The sequence below is a fragment of the Tupaia chinensis genome, unplaced genomic scaffold, assembly GCF_000334495.1.
Source record: "Tupaia chinensis unplaced genomic scaffold, TupChi_1.0 Scaffold000263_1, whole genome shotgun sequence".
NCBI lineage: Eukaryota > Metazoa > Chordata > Mammalia > Scandentia > Tupaiidae > Tupaia > Tupaia belangeri.
Genome location: NW_006159743.1, coordinates 685,324 through 694,703, shown reverse-complemented (window position 1 = coordinate 694,703; position 9,380 = coordinate 685,324).

Below are 9,380 nucleotides of genomic sequence, written 5' to 3'. Positions count from 1 at the left end.
GCTTTTTTGTTTTTTTGGAGAGATTTTCACTGTAGGGTGCGTGCGCTCGCCAGACAGACAGAGAGAGACATAGAGACAGAAAGCGAGAAATCACCCCCCAGGGGGGATGGTCACGCCGCAATCCCTTCTCCTCCATTCTCCTCTTGGGATCTTGGGCACGCACGCACACGCGCCTGGCGTGAGTTTTAAGCCACCGGGGACACGAACCGCGGTCGACTACGTGGGAATCCAGCGACATAGCCATTACTCTAACTGCTGGTTCCCGTGGCTCTTCTTTAAAAAGAAGTTGTAAATGGAACCAAGCGTCATGTATTTGACAGAGTTGCTTCTAATCCTTCTACATGATGAAGCTATAATTGACTAGACATTTTTATCCTCAGGCAAGAAGCTACTTTCAAGATAGCATCACAGTCAAAATCAGCTAATTACTACAGTTTCCAGTTTGAACTTCTCCAAATACCTAATGATCCCTCAGGTCCAGGGTGAAACAGAAGGCCAAAAGATACGCAATGGAATTATTTTTTTAAAAACAGCCCAAATGAGAAATTTTAAAGCAGTAATTTCATGGCATTAACAAATCATATATATTTTTTAGGTGTATTCACTTTATTTATGATTGACAGCACATATGCACACACAAAATTGAGAAGGAGAGACAGAAGCACCCTCGATGGGGTCTTGTCATGCCAGGATCTACTTTCCCAGCCCAGCTCACCAGGATCTTGTGCCCATACATGCCCCTGGCTTACCTTCAAGCTGTCCCAGAGAACCAAACCTGCAGATCTGATCTGCAGTTGGCCTCATGGCTTCCAGCACTGCAATTCCGATTGCCACTGACTACACCACCAGGCTGGGCCACGCAATCATGTTTCAGAAAATATGGATATGGAGTTGATTTGGAAATTACTATGATTGTCATAGAGACTTCAAGATATTTAAAGATAAACCTACAGAGCACAGTATTTTAACAGTTTATCACAAAGACTAGTCACTTTTGTTCTATTTAAAATATTATTTAATCAAGAAGAAGTTTCTGTTATGGGTTAAATCGTTTCTCCCAGAAAGATATGTTAAAATCCCAACCCTTGGTACCGGTGAATAAATGAAAAATGGAGAAATGGGGTGTTTGCAGGTACAAACAAGTTAAGATGGGGCCATACTGGATATATATCCTAATATAATGACTGGTGTTCTTATAGCAAGAGAACGCTGGGACACAGAGACACAGACACATAGGGGAGAAAGGCACATGAGGACAGAATGCCAAAGATTGCAGAAACACCAGAAGCTAGCGGCAGCAAGAAAGGACTCTTCCCTAGAATCTTTGGATGTAACATGGGCCTGCTGACACCTTGATTTCAGACTGCTAGCCTCTAGAACTGTGAGACAATAAACTTCTGTTCATGTAAGCCACCTAGTTTGTGGTACTTTGCTACATCGGCCCTAGGGAACTAATATAGTTTCTTCAGCAACATTCCAATTGCAGGACTTCCACTTTCAGCCAGAATGGAAAAGCAGTGACTGGATTTATCCTCCTGCCTGAAACAAATAATTAAACTGGACAAAAGCATAAAACAACATTTTGCAGACATATCTCCAACAGCAGCGAAAGTGATGGCTTAGACTGGGGAAGTAAGAGACAAGGCTTACAATGACTCCAGCTTTGCTTGAAAAGAAGATCCAGGCTGCAAGACAAGCAGGGGACACCAGTTAGTCCCTGAGTTGATCAGACAGAACTAGGTGTTTGTGGAAGCCAACGTGTCTAGAGATAGCATGGCAGAGTACTGGACAGGAAAGGGCTACATGGAGAGAGCAAAGGAGAGAGAGAGATCGCTCTAGAGATCTGAAAGGGGCTCCCCTCATGTCCTCGACCAAGTACCTATCAGTGCAGTCAGATGAGAAAACTACCCATGCTGGGGAAAAACCGCCTCAAAGGAACAGAGAAAACACTTCTTGGAACATACATGGAACAGGGAATATTTTGTGTTCCCAAAAGTCAAAGTGGAACACTTTGTAAATTATGAGGCCTCAGGTGAAGTACTCAGAAGAGTTTTGCCTCGGTAGTTAGGACAAATTAACCCTAGAGCAAAGCCGCTCTGGTCTCAGTAAAGCTTAAAAGTGAAACTTGAAAGGACTGAACTGTATTCCAGAACAAAGTCCAAGGATATTTTCAAGAATATAAATGTGAAGGGGGATCTTCAAAAAAGTTTGTGGAAAATGCAAACTATGTCATGGAGCTGGCTCCCTATAAATTATGCATAGATTTCAAAAATTTTTGCACCAAAATTAACTCATACTTTAATTCCATTCTCCATGAGCTTTTTGAAGTTCTTTCATAATTTTAGCTCCCAAAAATATAGAATTCACAATGTCTGATATCCACTCAAAAATTGCCAGGCAGGTCAGCAAGTAGCATAATGATTGAGGTGCTAGTCTCCCACATGGGCAATCACGGTTCAAGTCGCAAACTTGGAAGCTTGAAACCCATGCTGGATGTATGTGTGTCCAAAATCCCAGGAGAAGAATGGAGGAGAGAGATTGTGGTGTGGAAAACTGCGCACACTCTATGGCAAAAAAAAAAAAAAAAAAAGAAAGAAGAAGAAAAAGAAACTCATGAGGCATGCAAATAAGCAGAAAAAATATGACCTGTAATGAAGATAATAATTTATCTACAGAAACAGATTCAGAAATGATACACATGATGGCATAAATAAATCAGAACTTTAGAAAGTTGCTATAACTAGAGTCCATATATTCAACTAGGTCATGAAAAAGTTAAGCATCCTAATAGCAACGTGGAAGATATTTTAAAAGACACAAGTCAAGTTTTTGGATTGAAACTATAATGTCTGAGATAAAAATAAATACAAAAAAGTTACTAATAACAAATTATATACTTGTCACAAAAGAAAAGATGGATGAACTTGAACGCATAGCATTAGAAATTATCCAGAGTAAAACATATGGAAAAACAGAAAAGACTAAAAGTAAAATGAACTGAGTTCCAGAGAGTTGGTGAAAACTTGAAGTGACCTAATGCATAGGTTATTAGAGATTTCCAAACACTGAGGAGTGTTGTGAGACCAAAACATATTAAAGAAATAATGGCCAAAAAATTTTCCAAATATTTTGAAAATCTTAAACCCACAGATCAAATGTAAGAAATGTAAGAAATACAAAGAAAACTATACCATGGCACATCGCAATCAAACTGCTTAAAAGTGGTGATAAAAAGAAAATTCTTAAAGGCATCTTAAAAGATACATTACATAGAACAAAAAAATTTCAAATATCAGCAGACTTCTCATCAGAAACAACATAAGTCAGGAAGAGTGGAATTTTAAAGTAATATAAGAAAAAACTGCCAACCTAGATGCTCAATATCCAGTAAAAATGTCTTTCAAAAAAGGAAGTGAGGGGCCAGTCAGTGTGTGTTGGTTAAGGCAGCTGGATCTCACATGGATGAACACAGCTCAAGTCCTGGACCATACGGCTTGAGAAACAAGCTGGGCATGTGTGCATGGGTTTCCAAAGTCCCGAGAAGAGAGTGGAGGAGAAGGGACTGTGACAAAGCTATCCTCCCCGGGGGATTTTTCACTTTCCCTCTCCTCTCTGGTGAGCGCACCTGCTATATAGTAAATTTTAAAAATAAAAAAGTTCAATAAATAAAAAGGAAGTGAGCACTAGCTAGGTGACATGGTAGCTAAGGCAGCTAGATCTCACATGGCTGACACTGTGATTTGAGTCCCGGACCCAGCAGCTTCAAAAACATCCCAGGTGTGCATGGGTGTGTACCCAAAATCCTGAGAGGAGAATGGAAGAGAAGGAATTGAGGCATGGCCATCCCTTCTGGGGAACACACACACACTCTCTCTCTCTTACTCTCTCTCTCTCTCCAGCAAGTGTATACACTTTATAGCCATTAAAAAAAAGGAGATGAAATACACAAATGAGCACATCAAACAACTAGTTAAACGCTGATAAAGGTCTGTTGTCTAGTGAACAGTATCATACCTGTGTCAGTTTCTTGCTTTTGATAATCATACTACAGATTGAGTATCACTTACCTGAAATGCCCGAAACCAGAAGTGCTATAGATTTTATATTTGTTCTAAGTGTGGAATATTTGCATATATATAATGAGATACCTTGGGAATAGGACCTGAGTCTTAACATGAAATTAATGTATGTCTTATATTCACCTATACCTATAACCTGAAGGTAATTTTATACAATATTTTTGTACTGGGGGATTTTGACTGCCACCTGTCACATAGAATGAGGTGTGGAATTTTCACATGCTGGTTTTATGCTAGCACTAAAAAAGCTCTGGGTTTTGGAGCAACTCAGATTTTGTAGTTTTGTATTAGGGGTGCTCAACCAGTAGTCATGTAATGCTACCATTGGAGGAAGTTAAGTGAAAAGTTTATGGGATTGACTACTTACTGTTGTTTCTTCTTTATTCATGATAGAGCATGTGCAAGCATATGATAGAGAGAGATGAACACCCTCCACAGGTCATACTGCAGTCCTCTTCCTCCAGTCTTCCAGGCCATCAGATCTGGGGCACTTATGTGCATGATCTGCTGAGTTTCAGGCTACCCAGGCTGAGATTTGAACCACACCATGTGGTATCAGGCTTCCCTCGAGTAGTGCATTATTGCTATGTCACAAAACCAGCCCTCCGTATACAGCTTCCTGTGAGTCTATATTATTTCAAAATAAAAAGTTTAAAAATGAAAATGAAACAAAAACTTTTCAAACATACAAAAGGTAGAAGAATTTGTTACCAGCACACCTACATGAGAAACCTTAAAAGAAGTGGCTTGGGTGAGCTATGGTGCCACATTGGTAACAGAACACTCTGCAATGCCCAAGCCATGTGGGAGGGTTCCCGGTTTGTGTCCTGAGGTCTCCCTATAGATGCTAAGCATGGCTGTGTGAACCTATGATCCCAGCTGGCTACAACTGAGAAAGTGTTACGGCATGAAAATCTTGTTAGAGGTGCAGCTCTCTCTCTCTCTAGCTTTTCTTCTCTTTCATAAATAAATAAATAAATAGCTACAAAAAGAGAGAGAGAAAGAGAGAGAAGTGCTTCAGGGAGAAGTAAAAATAATGTAAATGTCGATCTAAACAAAGGAATAAAACACCAGAAATGATAAATGTGGGTAAAGATAAAATAGGTTTCTTCTTATTTTATATATCTTTCAAAGTATAATTGACTATTTCAGTCCAAAATATTGATAATGTGCCATGGGGTTTGTAGTCTATGTAGAAATAAAACATATGAGAAAATATATAAAAAGGTGGAAAAGGGGGAAATGGAAGTATACTGCTGTAAGGTTCTTACACTATGAGCATATAAAATAGCACAATGTCATCTGAAAAGAGCCTATAATAAATTTGAAAATGTATACTCTAAACCCTAAAGCAACCATTGAAATAGAACAACAGACTTACAGCTTATATGCTAATAAACAAAACAATTTAAAAAATCTCCACAAAAAAGGACAAGTAGAAAAGAGGGGTAAAGAATAGAGGGAACAAATGTATCAATAATCACATTAAATATGAAGGACTAAATGCCTCAATTAAAAAGTAGATAATGACACATTGGATAAAAAGGCAAAACCAGGGACCAGCAGGTGGCGTGGTGGTTAAGGTGCTGGACACTCCCACATGGCCGACTGTGGTTCGAGTCCTGGACCTGTTGGCTTGCTCTCTCGCTCTTTCTCTCTCTGTGTGTCTCTCTGGTCAAATTGAAATAAATAAATGAGTAAATAAAAATTAAAAAATAAAAAAGGCAAAACCAGGGACCAGCAGGTGGCGTGGTGGTTAAGGTGCTGGACACTCCCACATGGCCGACTGTGGTTCGAGTCCTGGACCTGTTGGCTTGCTCTCTCGCTCTTTCTCTCTCTGTGTGTCTCTCTGGTCAAATTGAAATAAATAAATGAGTAAATAAAAATTAAAAAATAAAAAAGGCAAAACCAGGGACCAGCAGGTGGCGTGGTGGTTAAGGTGCTGGACACTCCCACATGGCCGACTGTGGTTCGAGTCCTGGACCTGTTGGCTTGCTCTCTCGCTCTTTCTCTCTCTGTGTGTCTCTCTGGTCAAATTGAAATAAATAAATGAGTAAATAAAAATTAAAAAATAAAAAAGGCAAAACCAAATGATAAGAATTCACTTCAAAAATAAAGGCAGATATGGGTTAAAGAAAAGAGTGTTTTCAAATAGCATGTAAACATTAATCAAAAGATAATTAGAAAAACAAAGAAAATTAGAGCAGGGAGTAGATTTCAGAGGGAAGAAAATCACTAGAGGTAAAGAGGGTATGTTAGATTAGTCAGGGTTCTCCAGCCCTACAGAATTTATTTATTTATCTATTCATTTATTTTTAAAGAAGTTTTTTGTTTGTTTGTTTGTTTGCTATAGGGTATGTGCATTTACCAGAAAGACAGAGAGAGGCAAAGAGAGAGAAAGTGAGAAATCGCCCCCCAGGGGGATGGCAATGTCTCAATCCCTTCTCCTCTGAGAGGATGCACCGGTGTGAGTTTCCAGCTAATGATCTGGGACTCAACCCACAGTCAGCCATGTGGGAATCCTGCACCTTAACCACTATGCCACCTGCTGGCCCCGCCATACAGAATTTAAAAATAATAAAAAAAGTGTGTAGATGTACAAAGAGATTTATTATAAAGAATGGGTTCATGATATGGAGGCTGACAAATCTCAAGATCTGCAGTTGGCAAACTGGAGACTTAGGAGAGCTGACGGTATAATTCCAGTCTAAAGGGCAGCAGGCCGGAGACCCAGGAAGAACCAAATTGTCAGTTCAAGTGTGAAGGCAGGAAAAAATTCATGTCCAGCTCAAAGGCAGACAGGCAAGAGAAATTCCCTCTTACAGCAGTCAGCTCTGTGTTTCTATTCAGTCTACTGAGTCACCTGTTAATCTCACCCAAAACATCCTCAGAGACACACCAAGAATGATGTTTGACCAATTATCTGGGCACTCTGTGACCTGGTAATTTTGATACATAAAATTAACCATCAGGGCCAGTAGGTGGCATGGTGGTTAAGGGTGCTGGACTCCCATATGGCCGAACATGGTTCTAGTCCTGGACCTGGTGGCTTGCTTTCTCACTTTCTCTCTGTCTCTCTGTCTCTCTCTCTCTCTCATTCTCTCTTGCTCTCTTGCTCTATCCCTCTCTGGTCAAATTTTAAAAAGTAAATAAATAAAGTTAAATAAAATAATTCTTTTTTAAAAAATTAACCATCACAAAAGGACATTTCATAATTACAGAGGGGTCAGTTTGGGGCCAGCAGTTAGTGTAATGGCTATGTCGCTGAATTCCCATGTAGCCGACTGCAGTTCGAGTCCTGGACCCGATGGTTTAAACTCACACCGGGTGCTTGTGCATGTGTGCCCAAGATTCCGACAGGAGAATGGAAGAGAAGGGATTGCGGCGTGGCCATCCCCCCTGGGGGGTGATTTCTCGCTTTCTGTCTCTCTGTCTCTCTCTGTCTTTCTGGTGAGCACATGCACCCTATAGCAAAAACCTCTCAAAAAAAAAAAAAAAGGGTTAATTTATCCAGAGGATATAACAATCCTCAATGTTTCTGTATCTAATACCAGAAGTTCAGAATGCATCAAGTAAAAACTGATAGAACTAGAAGGAGATACAGACAAATTCAAGCTGTAACTAAAGATTTTAATTCTCCTCTCTCAATTTACCAAAGAATAAGTAACAAAAAATCAGGAAGGAGTTAGAAACCTCAACACTGTCAATCAACATAACCTAATTGAAATTTATAAACACTCTACTAGCAACCACAGAAGAGATAGTCTTTTTTTTTTTTTCAAGGTAGACCATATTATGGACCATAAAAAAAAAATCTCAAAAATGTAAAATAATTCAGGTCAGGCAAGCGGTGGCATGGTGGCTAAGGTGACTGAATCCCACATGGCTAAGTACTATGCTGTTGGAGTCTTGGACCAGGTGATTTGAAACACGTATCAGGCACAAGTGTGTCCTTGCCCAAAATCCTGAGAGGAAAGCGGAGAAGAGATTGCAGCATAGCTATCTCCCCTGGGAAGTGCTTTCTCACCCTGCTCTCTGTCTCTCTGTCTCTCTCTGGTGAGCACACATGCCCTATTGCAAATTAAAAAAAAAAAAATTGGGATCCTGAGATGGATACCATACTTCACCTGTGAAACCTTGCTTTCTCTGACCAAAACTGAAGATTTTCTGCTGAGACCGCCCCGTCCAGACTCATTTCTAGTGGGAAAGGCACAAACCCAGGCCAGACCCATCCTGAGATGAATGCCATACTTCAGCTGTGAAACATTGCTTTTGTGCAGCATGCACTCATGCTGTGTGGTTTTCATTTTTTGCTTTTTTAAATGATAATATTATGTTTTTTATCATCTTTTTTTCTTTATTTTTTTTTTCATTTTACTTTTTCTTCTCCTTTCCTTTTCTTTAATTCTTTTCCTTTTTTCTTCATCTTTATTCATTGGCTGATCAGCCTCTATGCACTAAGTGTCTAGACAGGTCCAAGTGAACAGTATCTAAATGTCTGAATACATTAGGGTCAGAATATTCCTCTATTTCCACTGAATCTGATTCACAAAGAGTGAAAACGGAACAGAAGAAAAGTTGCAGGTCACCTCCTTCTGCACACCTCTGAACTCTAAGATTGAACTTCAGGAATTAGGAAGAAATGCACCATCCATCAGATGACTAGAAATCACCACAGGGTCACAAGAAATATGGGAAAGCAAGAAAATAACTCTCCTTCAAGGGAAAAGAATAATTCTTCAAACAGTACAATGAAACTCATGAAAATGTCTGATAAAGAATTTAGAATATTCATAATGCCAAAGTTAACAGAGATGGAAGAGAAAAGAGACAATGAACTGCAGAAGAGGCAGGAGAAAGGGGCCAATGAGTTCTAGGAGAAGCAGATTAGATCATGCAGAAAATCAGATCTCAGATGTAGGAGATAGAATCACTGGCCTAGAAAAATCTACCGCAAAGACTGAGAAAATTGCCCCCCAAAATGAGAATAATATACAAGAAATACTAGATACCATCAAATGTCCAAACATCCAGATAATTGGTATCCCAAAATGTGAAGAGACTCTGGGACCAGCAGTTAGCGTAATGACTATGTCACTGGACTCCCATGTAGTTGACCGCGGTTCGCGTCCCGGACCCAGTGGCTTAAACTCATGCCAGGCACGTGTGCGTGTGTACCCAAGATTCCAAGAGGAGAATGGAGGAGAAGAGATTGCGGTGTGGCCATCCCCCCTAGGGGGTGATTTCTCACTTTCTGTCTCTCTGTCTCTCTCTGTCTGTCTGGCAAGCACACGTGCCCTA